The sequence below is a fragment of the Cupressus sempervirens genome, chromosome 11, assembly GCF_028749045.1.
Source record: "Cupressus sempervirens isolate cs-2001-9-10 chromosome 11, ASM2874904v1, whole genome shotgun sequence".
In the NCBI taxonomy this organism is placed as follows: domain Eukaryota; kingdom Viridiplantae; phylum Streptophyta; class Pinopsida; order Cupressales; family Cupressaceae; genus Cupressus; species Cupressus sempervirens.
The window spans coordinates 514,240,226-514,257,314 of record NC_143128.1 but is presented as its reverse complement, the minus strand read 5'-3'; positions in this window follow the sequence as shown (position 1 = coordinate 514,257,314).

Sequence of the window (17,089 nt, the reverse complement as noted above, 5' to 3'; positions counted from 1 at the left end):
AATGCCATGATTTATAGTTCTTGCAATATATCTCAAAATCCTTTTTCTTGCTTGGCAATGTGAGGTATTCGGCGAATCCATGAATCTAGAGATTAAACTCACTCCATATATAATGTCTGGTCTAGTAGTAGTGAGATACATCAAACTACCAACCAATCTTCTGAATATAGTTGAATCAAAATCTTATTTTAATATCTTATCTATTTAATTTGGTGCCTACTACCATAGGTGTAGAAACTGAACTGTGATTTATCAATTTAAATCTTTTCAAAATATCTTTTGCATATTTACTTTGGCAAATAAAAATTCTTTTGTCATTTTGAGTAACTCCAATGCCAAGAAAATATTCCATCAATCCTAGACCTATCATTTCAAATTCCCTTTTCATTTCTGATTTAAACATGTCAATAGATAAATTACCTATGAAGATCAAATCATCAACATATAAACAAACAATCAAAATATGACCTTGTTCATTGATCTTGGTATATAATGTAGGTTCACTAGTTCTTCTCTTGAATCCATTCTCCATCATGTATAAATCTATTCTACTGTACTAGGCTCTTGGAGCTTGCTTCAATCCATAGAGTGCCTTCTTCAACTTATAAACTTTTTCTTCATGTCCTCTTATTTAATATCCTAATGGTTGCTACACATAGAATTCTTCATCCAAATATCCATTCAAAAATGCTGATTTGATGTCCATTTGGTGAACCATCCATTTGTTTTGAGCTGCAATAGCTAATACTATTCTGATAGTATCAAGTCTTGCTACAGGTGCAAATGTCTCATTATAGTCAACTCCATATTCTTGTGAAAATCCCTTGGCAACTAACCTTGCCTTATATTTTTCTACATCTCCATTAGCTTTAAACTTAGTCTTATAAACCCATTTTACACCAATCGAATCTTTTTTCTTAGGTAAATCAACTAATTCCCATGTATCATTTCTCTCAATTGATTCTATTTCATCATTCATTGCATTAATCCAATGTTCTTCCTTAATTGCATCTTCAAAATATATAGGATCTTGAGTAAATAAAGAAAAATTTGATTGCAAATCTAATTTACTTCCTTGCTCATAAATCTCACTCAACTTTCTAGTTTTCTTGCTTGATCTCAGTTGTGCAAGTATAGGGTTTGAAATATTACTTACTTGTGAATTTGAAGATTCTCCATGCTCAACTTCAATTTCTAAGTGATATCCTTGTGAACTTTGTGGTGGAGTTCCTTCTTGGTCACTTGGTTGATCCTCTTGATCTTCATGATCCTTTTTATCCTTCTCATCATATGTTATTGTTCCAACACTTGTAACATTTGTATCCATATTTCCATCCCAAGATTCATCTTCTTTAAATACAAAATCCCTACTCACAATGACTTTTCTAGTGATAAGATTAAACAACCTATATGCCTTAGATTTCTCATCATAGCCAACAAAAATGTATTTCTCACTCTTATCATCTAACTTACTTCTAGTTTCTTTAGGAACATGTGCATATGCAATACAAGAAAATACTTTGAGATGAGAAACACTACATGAATCTTACCACTCCATGCTTGTTGTGGAACCATGTCCCTCACAATCTTTGTTGGACTCCTATTCAAAATATAAACAGCACAAGAAACTGCCTTAGCCCAATACTCATTAGGAAGATTCTTACCTTTCAACATGCTCCTTGCCATCTCCATTATTGTCCTATTTTTTTTCTCTGTAACACCATTTTGATGTGGTGTGTAACTTGTAGTAAATTGTTTTTTGATTCCATGATCCCTGAAATAATATAAAAATTCATTTGACTTATACTCTCCTCCTCTATCAAATCTCAATACCTTGATAGGTAAACCACTTTTTTTCTCAACAAAAGCCCTAAATTCTTTAAATTTGCCAAAAGTTTCAGATTTGTATTTAAGAAAGTAAACGCATGTCTTTCTTGTAAAGTCATCAATAAATGTTAAGAAATAAATACTCCCCCCTAATGATGGTGTTTTCATTGGACCACATATATCCAAATGTACAATTTCTAAAAGTACCCTTGCTCTATATGACATCCCTTTTAGAAAACTTTCTTTGTGATGTTTGGCCAAAATACAACTTTCACATGGACTTAATAATGCTTCAATTGGGGGTAAGCCTCTTACCATTTCCTTTCTTTGTAATAAAGATAACCCTTTGAGACTTAGGTGACCATACCTCAAGTGCCATATCCACGTTTGATCTTGACTTGCTACCTTGAAACTTGCTACAACTTCATCAATCATATTGCTCTTCATCCAAAGTGGAAACATTCTATTATTTGTCATTTCTACCCTTGCAATCACCATTTTACTAGGAGGCATATCAAATATAGTTCACAAATTTTTCTCAAAAATAACTCTATAACCTTTTTGACTAAGCTGCCCAACACTTATAAGATTATGTTTCAAACTAGGTACAAAGTATACACATGAAATAGATTTCTTACCTTGCTTTGTTATAACATTGATTGTGCCTTTTCCACTCACTTCCACTATCTCATTATTTCCTGACTTCACTTTAGATTTAATTGATCTATCTAAACTTTCAAAAAACTCTTCATTACCTATTATATGATTGCTGCAACCACTATCTAAAAACCAAAAATTATTTGTGCTCTTTTGAGCTACATTACAAGTAATGAACAATGACTTATAATTACTCTTAGAAAAAATTACATTTTGCTTACTGATATTAGCTTGTTTTTTCTGACACTCATTTGCAAAATGTCCAAACTTCTTGCAGTAATAACATTGAACATTTTCTTTATCATACCTTTGTGATGTCTAATGGTTATAGCTTCCCCTTGAGTATTGATTTCTTCTTTCTCTTGAATCTAGACTCTATTCTTCTTTTTGAAAATTATTTCTGCCTCTTCTTCTTCCTCTAAATCTAGCATTTCCTCTTCCTCTGCCAAATGTCATTTGTCTTTTGAATGCATTCTCTAGTGAATTACCATTACACTTGTTTAACCTGTCTTCATGATTATAAAAGGATCCAAAAACCTCATTTATAGACGATGTTGTTAAATCCTTGGATTCTTCAATTGCAACCACAACTTTATCAAATTTAGGAGGCAAACTTCTTAAAATCTTTTCTACAACTTTTTGGTCAGAAAGCTCATCACCATTCATCCTTACTTGATTAACCACATTTATAACATGATTTGAAAATTGTTCTACAGATTCAGACTCCTTCATTTGTAAATTCTCAAATTCTCTTCTAAGTGCTTGCAATTTGACAATCTTTACCTTACTTGTACCTTGATATGAAGTCTCAAGAATGTCCCAAGCTTGCTTGGCTATAACAGCTGGCTTAATTTTTCCAAGAATTGAGTCATCCAGAGCTTGTCCAATAATTTGCAAAGCTTTCTTACTCTTTTGCCTATTCTCATCAAGATTTTTCTTTTGGTCAGAATTTAAAGTAGACTCATCTACAGGTTGAACATAACTAGTTAAGATTATATCTAATAACTCATAGGAATCAAATATAAGCTTCATTCTAAAAGCCCAATCATCATAATTCTTTCTAGAGAACATAGGAATTGAAGCCTAAAAACTCCCTGAAGCCATGCTTGACAAATACTTATTAACAATATTCACAAATTCTTTCCGGAGAACATAGGAATTGAAGCCTGAAAACTCCTTGAAGCCATGCTCGACAAATACTTATAAACAATATTCACAGATATAACGAACCCTAAATAGGGCAATAAGAAACTTACTGATCTCACAATAACTTTCTCTACTATAGTCCTCCTTACATACAATCCTTCAAACACCTCTTCTTAACTTGGCTCTGATACCACTTGTTAGGTGGGCAGAGGCACAGTAAAATATGAAATGCAATAAATGTGTTGCGGCACAATATTTGATTATCTTTTTCTTGATTGATTAAAAATGAATACACAACACTCCTTTTATAGGCAAGTTTACATTCTCTAAAAATCTCTGACATTTGCTGACAAGACAATAATTTACAAGATTCTGGAAACTACTATAGCCGACAACCTAAACCTAAACTTCTAGAAAAATTTAATGACGGGTTAGAGTAGAAATTATTATTTCTAACATGTAGGCCATTGAGGTTTTCACCTGGAAATGTAGTCTCCAATTTTTACCACATTAGAAGTCTAATTTCCCATTCGAGACAATGTTTTTCCATGATCCATCAGTTTTCCCTCCTTTAAGAAATATCCATTAAGAAAATTCTTGGTTACCTTCTTAGCTAGTTTACATCCAAGATTATATAATTACAACCAAGATTATATAATTCAATGTGGTTAAGGTATATTAAAATCAGTCTTCAAAATTTTCAATGCCAATTTAAGAACTATTAAATGTAAGGGCCCATTTGGTTGATGGAATAGGAATAGAAAAATTGGTATATGATTTTTATTTTCTGTTTGGTTGATGGAATAGGAATGGAAAATTTTGGAATATGATTTTTGTATTCCCATTTTGCCTCTAAAATGAGGTTATACCCATTCCAAAAAATACCTATTGTTGGAATAGCCATTCCTATTCCCAATATTACATGCCTATTCTCTGTTCCTATGCCCGTGGCCAAACAATCCCTAAGTTCTTCTTTTGAACATGGGATGGGAAAAGAGTTAAATTATGGAAAGGAATTGTGATTCTTTTTGGATCACTTCTACTGTGGAATGTTGTGACTAGCATAGCTAGGAAAAGTGTTAGGTGGATTCCTCTAGCTAATGGCTTTGTCAAAATTAATTTTGATAGTGTATAAAGAGTAACCTAAGCCTCTAGGCATCCACATCTTCATTAGAGATCATTGGGGTAGTCTTTATGCTATTAAATGCTCTCCTATTCTTCAAGGGACTAATAAATTTGCAGAGGTGAATACTCTATAGCAATGCTTGAGGCTGGCTAAGAAAGGTTCTATGGTAATTGTGAATGCTTGCAGTAAAAAAAACTATTCATAATTAGAAATTATCTTACATTTTAAAATAATGTATTGCATTTTTAAGATTCTTTTAAACAAATTCACATTTTTCACATTATGTACAAGTAGTTAGGAAAGCTAGTGAACTTGGATGCTTTACCTATATGATTAGCATGTTGGTTGCATCTAATGATTGGCTTGAGGAACTAAGGGTAGTCAGTAGTACTCCCCATGTGTTATTTAAGGTATTACTGATTTATTATTAATAATGAGCTGGTGTTTTTCTTGGATTTTTGATATTTTTTCAATCATCGGCAATAGTTCTTTTTTTTTGGTATGCAGTTCAGATTTCAATTTGAGCATTTGGTTATCAAAGTAGCCTTTCTCTTTTGTATCTCAATAAGGAAGTAGGGTTTTCTTACTAGTTCTTTCCCTTATTGATACACATTTTTCCACATGTATACTTATGAGATAAAAATTCACTGCAATTCAATCTTTGTTCTAGAAAACACTTATTATTAGGAAGAGGTATTCTAGTACATGATGACCATTTTAATCACGGTGATCTGATAATATCCTTTTGAACTACATTCCATCACAGAAAACAATTAGGAGAGGAAATATCTTTTCAAGTCTTTCTCAATAGAAAATGCTTGTGGAGATTGATTCTCCTTTAATCTAAATATGTCTCTACTATCCTTTGGTTTTTGAGTTATCTTCTTTTAAAAGAAGTAAAATTTTATAGGTCAAGACATTCTTAATTCTTTGGCATAATCTCATCACATGCCCAACATGTCTAGGAATGTCAAAACTTCTAGCATTGCATTGATTCTCAAAAGAAACTCAAAACGCCTTTCCTAACTTCAAGCATAGTCTCTCTACCACATGGAATAAGAAATATTAAATAAAATTATTAAACTTTTTTGAGCAACAGTAGTTCCAAAAATCATTTTCTAAGAGAAAGAAGGGTTTGATTAAAGTAAAGAAATTATAGAGAAGAATCTAATTGTACAAAAAATGTTGCACTATATCCAATGCAATAAGATGCTTTTCATGATTGTTAAATAAGATATAATGAAATCATCTGGCATAGCTAATGGAGGTTTTGTAATGTAGATCATGGAAAAAGTCTTATAGATAATTGGGGTTTCCTGATGTAGGTTGCCACAAAAATAGGATTCCCAATTAACTTATCTAGATGGGCTCTATCATGCATATCACAACTTAAGTTTTTCATGATTTTCAATAGAATTCCTTGTATTTGTTTTTCCTCCACTTAAAATATTAGACAATGAAATCCTTTGTCTCCATTAGTATTTATCATCATGTTATGACAAGATCTTAATATACTCAATCTAGGAAGACTAGAGTCAAGTAGGTATTCGGGCCAAACATTGAAACATGGTATGAGGCTTCAAACTTCTCTTAATCAAGTCAAATCTAAATTCTCTTTAAAATTACATCATTCTCTTTAAAACTACCACATGACTAGCACCCTAAGTGATAGCTCAATAGGTAGAAAAATTGATTCATAAATGAAATACAAATAAATATGTAAATGCAGAATATATCAAATTAGATGAGATTAATGATAGAGTCTATAAGTAGAATTACCTTGGAAAAATAAAATCCAATTTAATATCTAGAAATCCAGTAAATAGAATGGGATTAAAACCAAAAGGCCACCAACAATGACCACATTAAGACCCAAAAACAAAAACATAAAAAAATACCCAAACGTGAACCTTCTCTTTAAGACCCTTGCCTCTTAAATCTCCATTATCTTAGGTTTATCTTTGGTTTTCTTCCATGCAATGATCACCTTATACATATTAAGTGAACATATATTTTTGAAGTTTCTAATAAAAATATTCCATTGGGAGTGATTCTAGCTTGCCCCTTTAAGAAGTCATCCTTGTGGAGTTTTCTCATAAAAGAGTAAGAAACTTATTCGGTCCTTCATGTGGCTTGGATTGTGATATTAGAGAGAAAAAGAATTGTTTTGTGAAGACTAGTGGACTGATCTTCCTCCTTGGGTAATGATGAATTTTTTTTCTAGACCAAAACTTCTTTCTTAGACTAATTTGGAGATACTTGTGCAAGATGCTTAAATCATTACACAAACTCCCTCTTCCATTTTGTAATGATGTAAAGACTTTTCTCATTTTTCTTTCTTGGAAAACCAAAAAAAGTGGATTATTTAGATAATTCAAGACATATTTCTTAAAATAATCCCCACATATTGTGCAAGAAAATTTACAGTAGATAAATATTCTAATTTTTTATACTATTATTGGTATATCAAAAGGGTTTATTGTATCTTATTCTTACCAAAATAATGACACCATTATGAAGATATCCCAAAGTATGTTTTTGAAGTATTAGCTACTACCCAAAAGGATGGAGGGCTGACCTTAGAGTACAAAAAGGCTAAAGGATCAAATAGAGGTTACATCCCAATCATCTAACTAATCCCAGTTTTATACTTCAGGAAACATATATGTTCTAAAACAAAAAAAAATATTGCCATCAATCTTGTTATTGACTAGCAAAGAAAATGAAAAAATATTGTAGCAGCAAAGGAACATATTGCTACTATACATATAAAATAAAACCCCATAGGGCACCAAGTTCAGAGTGATCGACAACATTAAAAGAAAAAAGCAAAAACAAAAATAGTGCTTGCTGCCCTCATTCTTTTCTACTTCCTTATTCCTCTTCTCCTTAAGCTCGTCCCTACTCAAGTCCACCCCCTCCTCTTTGATAGGTTTTTCCAGGAACTTTTTCAGCTAGTCCTCCACCATGAAGCTGTAAATGGAGCTAGTAGTTATACTCTCCTTTCTTAATTCCTCGACATCCTTATTCACCTAAAAGAAATGAAGAGTAGTGGTAGTAGAATGCATAACTTTTGTGGACAAGTTCGCCCGTGTGTCAAATTTTTGGCAATTGCCAATGTGATTTTCCACCATATCCTTCATTGATTGTTCCAATTTTCAAGCCAAGCCTTATTTTGGCTCTAGTCATGGCTACACTTTCCTCTTTTCCCCCCACCTTTAGGAGTGCCCCTAATAGGGGAGGTGATGTCCACCCTCTTGCTTCTAGCGAGGGATGAGACAACTTCAACAGTATCTGAGATGTGTGAGAGACTAGGTGGGCTAGAGACTGACTCTTACCAATATCCTAGTGAGTTCTTTTCCACTTGGTGGGTTTTATCCCACTCTCAATAGACTCAAAGCTGAATTCCTATTTCAAGGGACCAAAATTTTCCCAATAGGAGATGTTTAATAGTTCTCTAAGCATTATGCTTGCTCTTCCTCATGTATGTATCTAAATCAATGATTCTAATTTTAACCTCAGGGGAAGTGGTTTTCTTGATTTTTTTGTGGCTTGAGCCAAGGCAAGGGTCCATAGAAATTTTGGCAGTGATAGTAGCCATTAGGTTGACCAAAAATGACAAGTTTAAAGAAAGGTGGTAGTTGTATTGTTTATTCATGAAACCCTACTGAATGAGATAAAAGGGCTTAACCTCCTCTTTATTTTTCCTAGCCTTGTAGACAATTTCTTCCATTGAATTCAAAATTAGATATGAAAAAGAAATCTGATCCAGGTGCCTAGAATGGTTGAGAATGGGGAAATGATAGTAATAAAGTACCCGAAATCAATCCTCAAGTATAATATACCTCATTATGGCATTGCAAATGAAATCCCAAGGCTTAGGAAGATATTCTCTAGAAAACCAACCACACATTCAAATGGGATCCTCATTAAACTTGAAGAACTTTTGTAGGCTAGTTCCATCATTCATTCTGGTCTGCTTGCACCAATTCTTTCCACCTAGCAAAAGCACTCCAACCTTAGCAATCACCTCTTCTATGATTATGAATGCAATCCCATTGATATTGAATTTTTTGTCATTCCATGAGTTGAACAATTACATCGAGATGTGCTCATCATATTTTTCCATCCCTTCCATAAATGGTAATAAACCACCTTTGTCATAGCTTCACTCTTACAGATGCAACCCTCAACCCCCACTAATTCGATGTGGTCACTGGTGCCACTACAATGTTATTAAAGAACATCGCTCCAAAGAAAGCACTGAGGAGTCCCAAGCCTTCAACTACTCACATTCACATAATTGTTTATCGCATCTATATTCATGTTCTAGAGTAGAAGTGGAAGAAGTTAGATACAATATCTCAACATAATACTTTTGTAGATTGTTTTGATGTAACTAAGGGGTAAATTTTCTACAATCCTTAGACACATTAATGGATCATTAGTCATGATGAGAGTTTTGATGATTAGTTGGGGTATGGAAATGGGATAAAGGTATTCCACAATAAACACCAATCATCATGGGTAATGAAGACATTAATGTTCCCCATGAATAAGAATTTTAAGTAAAATGTTAAGCTTTAGCAAAAATTTAGGCATGAACTTATCAAGTCCACCATTCTCTCTAGGTAGATCATCTACGAGTGATAGTTATAGTTTGAGTTCCTTTAAAAATGTACAAACAATAAATGATTATAATGAGAGGATCTCTAACATGATCCTCGTGGCCAATTTATCTTTATGCTTTTCCATTCAAGTTGAATATTTTTTACAGAAAGAAGAGGAGATGCATGTATTTGGGAAGAACAATGCATGAGAGTTTAGGAAGATATATTCAAGGTACAAATTGCTAGGTTTAAACTTGAAAAAAGAATTCTATGGGTTGAAGCAAGCCCCATTTGCTTAGCATGCAAGGATTGATAGTTATTTCATCAAAAACCCTATGAGTCAACCTCTATATCTATTAGTTTCAATATTATGTTAATTATTGTTAGTTGAACAGCTGTTATTTCTGACTCGAAAATAGCAGTAGTATTTATGGGTAGCTTGGACAGTTGTTCGTCCTTATCTATGTATAGCAGCATTAGTTATGGGTAGTTTGGATAGTTGTTTGTCCACTTGCTGAGAATTAGTAAATAATTATTGCAAGGATAATTATTTACTAATTTTAGTGATTCCCTTTTGGACACCTTGCAACCAATTCTATTATTGGCTATGGAGTTGTCTTAATCTCAGCCGTTGGTTTGATTTAATCTCGATCGTTGGTTTACCAACAGGAGTATTATAAAAAGGGTTCATTGGGTCATTTGGATCATGAAGTTTTGGAGAAACATTTGCAATGTTAGCAAATAGTCTTGCAGTGTTAGCAAGGGCATAGTGTTAGTGTGGGGATAGCAGTGGGGAATATCAGCGGGAGAAATTAGGAGGTTGTCAGAGTTCTGCCAGTGAGAGGCAAGGAATTTTTTGTATCTCTTGATTTGCTGAAGTTGAATATAATTCCTCATCTGTAGAACTAGTTTTCCCTTAGGGGTTTTTCTAGGGACAATTTGTCCGAATATATTGTGTTCATTGTGTTGCGCATTTCTTTCCGCATTTTATAAGTGAAGTTGTAGTCATGTTATTTTTCTATATTAGCTAGAAATTTATTTTCAGCAGTTTAATAATCATTTATGATAGGAGATTAATAATCAGTGACTGCAATAGTTAGATTTTTCACATGGTATCAGAGCATTGTTAAGGGTAGAAGAGTTTTTTCCTAGGAAAGAAATTTTGATCTCTTTAGATTTATTATTTCTTTAAACCCTTGAGATGGCTTTAGCTGGTTTGAGAGATCATGATAGATTGGATGGTGCCTCAAATTTTGGTGTCTAGAAGGCCATAATTTCTTTATTGTTGGAAGAGAATGGTATCAAGGATTATGCTACCAGTGTTGTACCTGTACCAACAGATGCAACACAGCTTGCAACATATAGGAAGGATGATGCCAAGGTGAGGAGGATAATCCTTGATGGTGTCAAGGATCATATTGTACCAGAATGCTACCAGAATCTGTACCAAAATGCTACCACCAACAGGAAGTTGATTCTCAGAGAGAAGCTAAAGAATACCCGAATGAATCAAGGAGAAGACATCACAAGTTACCTCACTAGGCTCAGACTTGTCAATGATGAGTTAGTAGTTGTTGGAGATAGCCCTAGTGATGATGAGCTAGTGAGAATAGCCCTAAATGGGTTTACTAAACAATTGAGTTTCTTTGTTCAAGTTGTCAGTCGATGAGATACTTTATCGATTTGGGATCGACTATAGATTGATTTCACTCAGGAGGAGTTTAGACTAAGTCTTGTCAATGGGGCCAACAAGAGTAAAAAAAGTGAGGTGGAACAAGAGAACGTTGCCCTAGCGGGTAAAGGGAAAGCAAAGAAGGGATCTAGCAAAGGATCAAATTCACAAAGTGAAAAGAAGAAGAAGGACCTTTTCTAAGGTCAAGTGCTTTGGATGTCATGAGTTTGGCCACTATGTCAGTGATTTCCTAGAAAGGAAGAAGGGTAAGAAGCAGGTGGCAGCTTCATCAAGTGCAGAAGAACTCTCTAGTAGAATGGAAGATGAGTTTGCACTCATAGCTTATATGGTTAGCTCAACCTCACAGTGTGTTTGGTATATAGATAGTGGGGTGCCATTTCATTTGATAGGAGTTAGAGAGTACTTCTCTAGTTACAAGGAGGTGGACAACAACATCCAAATTTCTATTGTAAACTTGTCCAAACTCAACCTTGTTGGGAAAGGGACTATTCAGTTTCAGAGGGAGAATGGAAAGATAATTCCACTTCATGATGTGTTATATGGGCTAGGCTTAGGTATGAATTTGATTTTTGTATCTTTTCTTTAGGATAGGGGGTTTAATGTACTCTTTAGAGGGACAAATGTGTTGATTAAGCACAAGAATTGGAAATCACCCATAACTATTGGAGTTAGGAGTGGTTGCCTTTATAGATTGCAGTTTGATGCTCCTAAGGCACTTATGAGCAATAGTAATCCTAGAGATCTTGGAGAGCTATGACATTGGAGGATGGGCCATATTCATCATGGAGCACTTAGATTGCTTTGTGAGACCGTGACAGGTGTTCCAGAGGTGAGCACAAAGCATGATGATGTATGTAAGGGATGTATGTTGGGGAAGTTTGCAAAAGCATCTCTTCCAAGGAGTGACACCAGATCTAAGGGTGTTCTTGATCTAGTACATTCAGATGTTTGTGGATCGATGTCGACGAAATCTCTCAGAGGATATGAGTACTATGTTACTTTTATTGATGGTTTCTCTAGAAAGACCTGGATATACTTCTTGAAAACTAAGGATGAGGGTTTCAGTCGATTCCAAGAGTTCAAGGCTCTTGTGGAGAACTTAACAGAAAAGAAGATAAAGGTTCTTCGGTCAAACAATGGAGGCGAGTACAAAGGAAATGTCTTCCAGGAGTTCTGCACTAGAGAAGGAATCAAGAGAGAATGGACTGTTCCTTACAATCCATAGAAAAATGGAGTTGCTGAGAGGAAGAACCATTCTATATCGGAGGCAACAAGAGCTATGCTACATGACCAGCGCATGCCCCGTTACTTATGGGCAGAGGCGTGTAATACAATAGTCTACATTTAGAATAGAGTTCCACACAAGGTGCTAGGGAAGATGACACTAGAGGAGCCTTTCATAGTGAAGAAGCCAGATGTTAGTCACTTCAGGATATTCGAGAGTTTGACATATTGCCATATTCCTGGAGATACGCGTACAAAGTTAGATTAGACTGTAGAGAGGGGGTACTTTGTTGGGTACAGTGAGACCTCAAAGGCATATAGGATTTTCATTCTAGGGACTAAAATAATTATTGTCAAACGGGATGTCAAGTTCATGGAGGACAAGGCATTCAGGAGGTCCAGAGATTTTCCAGCAAATGATCAGAGTGAGCAGCCAACAGAAGCTCCAAGACCAAGTCAAGAGCAACAAAGCTCAAGTACAGTTACTAGTACGAGTGTAGACTCAGTTAGTGAAGATTCACAAAGTATGGAGCAACGGGTGCAATAGGAAATGCATCTAGAAGACTTAGAGGTTGACATTTCATCCTCTATAGTTGGCAGCAAGAACCATGTGGTTCTAGATACACAAAGGGATACTCAGGAGTTTGTGGGAGCTCCTAGGAAGAGTACTAGATAGTGAAGACAACTAGCCAAGTTCAATGACTATGTGGCATTAGTTAGTCAGTTGGTAGATAGTGAACTTTCTAGCTATCAAGAAGCTGCAGAACATCAAGTATGGCGAGATGCTATGGTTGAGGAATATTCTTCAATAATGCAAAATGATGTGTGGGAGGTGGTACCTAGACCAACAAATAGGGCTGTAGTTGGATCACGTTGAATCTATAAGATAAAGCATCTTGCAGATGGTAGCATCAAGAAATACAAGGCGAGGTTCGTGGCAAAGGGGTTCTCTCAGAAGGAGGGAATAGACTATAAGGATACATTTGCTCCAGTTGCCAGGGATACTTCTATACGAGCTGTAATCTTACTTGTAGCACAGATGGGATGGAAAATCCATCAAATGGATGTCAATACAACATTCCTTAATGGTGAGTTGAAGGAGGAGGTATACATAGAACAACCAGAAGGCTTTGTAGCACACAACAAAGAGATCCACGTGTGCAGATTGAAGAAAGCATTTTACGGACTCAAGCAGGCTCCTAGATCATGGTATGAGCACATTGATACATACTTGCAGAAAATGGGCTTTGTAAAGAGTGAAGCAGATGCTAACCTCTACTACTTGATGGTTGGGGGTGAGATTCTCATTCTAGTTCTTTATGTGGACGACCTATTTCTTACAAGTTCACTAGGGCTCATAGTGGATTGCAAGAGGAACCTTGCAGAAGAGTTCAAGATGAAGGATTTAGGACTTATGCACTACTTTCTAGGCATGGAAGTGTGGCAGATAGATGGGGAGATTTTCCTTGGTCAAGGGAAATATTGCATTGAAATCTTGAAGAAATTTGGGATGGAGGATTGCAAAGCCATGTCTACACTCATGATCATGAATTGGAGGAAGGTAGATACAACTAAGGAGAAAGATGTAGATTCCACTTTATATAGACAGTTGATTGGTTCGCTTATGTATTTGGTCAACACTAGACCAGATATAGCATTTGCAGTAAACTCTCTTAGTTAGTTCATGGTTGAACCAAAGAGAATGCATTGGATAGCGACTAAGCATGTGTTACCTTACTTGTGTGGTGCAGTCGAGTATGGGATCAGATATGTTCGAGGTGAAGGTATCAAGTTGATAGGCTATACTGATGCAGATTGGGCAGGAATTACAACAGACAAAAGGAGCACTTCAGGGTGTTGTTTCAGCTTGGGATCAGGAGTTGTATCTTGGTTCAGCGGGAAGAAAAAGTTTGTGGCTCTAAGTTCAGCAAAAGCAGAATACATAGCAGCTAGCATGGCGACATGTGAAGCTATATGGCTTCAAAAGTTGTTAGTAGCCTTGTTTGGTTAGAAGGTTGAGACTACTGTGATACATTGTGACAATCAGAGTTGCATCAAGTTATCTGAGAATCCAGTGTTTCATGATAGGTCTAAACATATAGATATTAGATATCACTTCATCAGAGATTTTGTACAACGAAGTATTGTTCGACTACAATAAATACCTGCAGAGGAGCAGGTAGCAGACATTCTGACTAAAGAATTGGGGAAGGAAAAATTTATCTTCTTCAGAGATAAGATGGGTGTCATGCAGAACAACTTCCTTGCTAAGAGGGAGTGTTAATTATTGTTAGTTGGACAGCTGTTATTTCTGACCCAGAAATAGCAGTAGTATTTATGGGTAGCTTGGACAGCTATTCATCCTTATCTATGTATAGCAGCATTAGTTATGGGTAGTTTGGACAGTTGTTTGTCCACTTGCCGAGAATTAGTAAATGATTATTGCAAGGATAATTATTTACCAATTTTAGTGATTCCCTTTTGGACACCTTGCAACCAATTCTATTATTGGCTATCGAGTTGTCTTAATCTCAGCCGTTGGTTTGATTTAATCTCGGTTGTTGGTTTGCCAACAGGAGTAGTATAAAAAGGGGTCATTGGGTCATTTGGAGCATGGAGTTTTGGAGAAACATTTGTAGTGTTAGCAAATAGTCTTGCAGTGTTAGCAAGGGCACAGTGTTAGCGTGGGGATAGCAATTGGGAATATCAGCAGGAGAAATTAGGAGGTTGTCGAAGTTTTGCTAGTGAGAGGCAAGGAAATTTTTGTATCTCTTGATTTGCTGAAGTTTAATATAATTCCTCATCTATAGAACTAGTTTTCCCTTAGGGGTTTTTCCAAAGACAATTTGTCTGAAAATATTGTGTTCATTGTGTTGCGCATTTCTTTCCGTATTTTATAAGTGAAGTTGTAGTTGTGTTATTTTTTGATATTAGCTGAAAATTTATTTTCAACAATTTAATAATCATTTATGATAGGAGATTAATAATCAGTGACTGCAATAGTTAGATTTTTCACATATTATATTCTCATTATTTTTTATTATGTTGATGATGCTTTTTATACAAGTAATAGAAAATGTCTTATGGAGAAATTTTAGGTTGACATGAAGTGATAATTTGAGATGTCTCATATATGAGTCCTACAATATTTTATGTGCACAGAAGTGCAACAACACTCAAAAGGTATACCTATTTCTTAATTCAAGTATATTGCTATTTTACTAGAGAGGTTTAGAACCCTATCACAAAGTTCGGTTATCACTTGATATATCCCTTGGGGTGAAATTTACCAAGGAAGGTCCTAGATCCAAAGTTGATGCCACCCTATAAAAAAGTTTTGTTGGGAGCCTCATGTAAGACTTCATGTTATGTATGTTGAGCCTTATTTCGAGGTTTAGGTAAGATCTACATGAGACCCATTGCTAGACTTCAAATACATCCTAAGATATCTAAGTGGTACACTAAATTTTGGATGTTGATATAGTCCAATAAATAGTTTGAGCTAGTACATCATAGAAATTCAGATTGGGCTAAATCTCTAGATGATTAAAATTTTACCTCCACGTAAAGTATCTTTCTTGGTTTTGGAGCTATTACATTGAGTGTAATGTAACAACCTACCATTGATCTATCTTGTGTAAAGGAAAAAAAATATTTCAATAGAACTAACAAGCTGTCAATCTATTTGAACTAGTATGATATTAGAGAATCTTCAGTTGGCTCAAGATCAAGAAACCACCATTTTCTATCATAATAATACTATTATTGACATGATAAAGAATCAGCATAGACTATAGATCAAGACTCGTCATCATTTCATTTCTAACTCATTATCATTTTATTCCTAATCTAGTACACTAAGAGACTATGGGGCTACAAATTTTTCTTGGATTTGAGCAAGTTGTGATCAACAACATTAGTTTAGGAGATATTATAAAAAATGAACATATTTTGTATATTATTTGATAAATATGTGACTAGTATGTTGGGCATCTCCGTTGAGAGGGTCACAAGTTACCATTGTGTTATAGGCTCTTGTATTGTTTCTACAAAGAATATAAGTGAAAAATAACACCCCAACATTCTATAGAGATGTAATTAAATTTCTTAAATTAATAGAAAACAATAAGATTATGATATTGAATTTATAAATTTGTATGTATTTTTATAATTTCTTTATTTATTTCCACTTCATTAACCATTTTCTCTCTATACAATTTTTCTTTAAAGAAAATATAAAATATTGTAATGAAGTACAATAAACTTTGAAATTAGAGTAACATATGCTTGATTAGAATAATGTGGACATTCTTTTCCTATACAAATGTAAATTAAAAGAAAAAGAGAAAAGAAAAAAGTAAGATTAATCATCATATAAGCTTTCCACAATTGAGAATAGAAAGCACAGTATATAATAATAGAAATAAAACAAAATGCTCTTCTATTCACAAACCTTTTATAAACCTACAAAATGCCCTAATAATAGAGCTCAGACAGAATGTGTTGGAAAATATTGAGTAAGAAAAAGGGTTATATTTATACAATTTACAAAGAGAAAGTAGTGTTTTGAAGAAATAATTACCGGTTATCTGAATCCTGCTTACCTGTTATTAATTAATACTCGGTGATTTGACCACAGAATTGGCAAGCAGCTTGTTTCCACTCCGTTGACCCATTTCTTGGCACTGTTATCACCCTTGATTTTGAAAACTCCTTTTTCATTTCTGACAATTTTTTTCATGATTTGAGGGCAGGCTTCACAAAAAAAAATCCTTGCTACACTCGATGGAGCATTTCTAAGAAGAA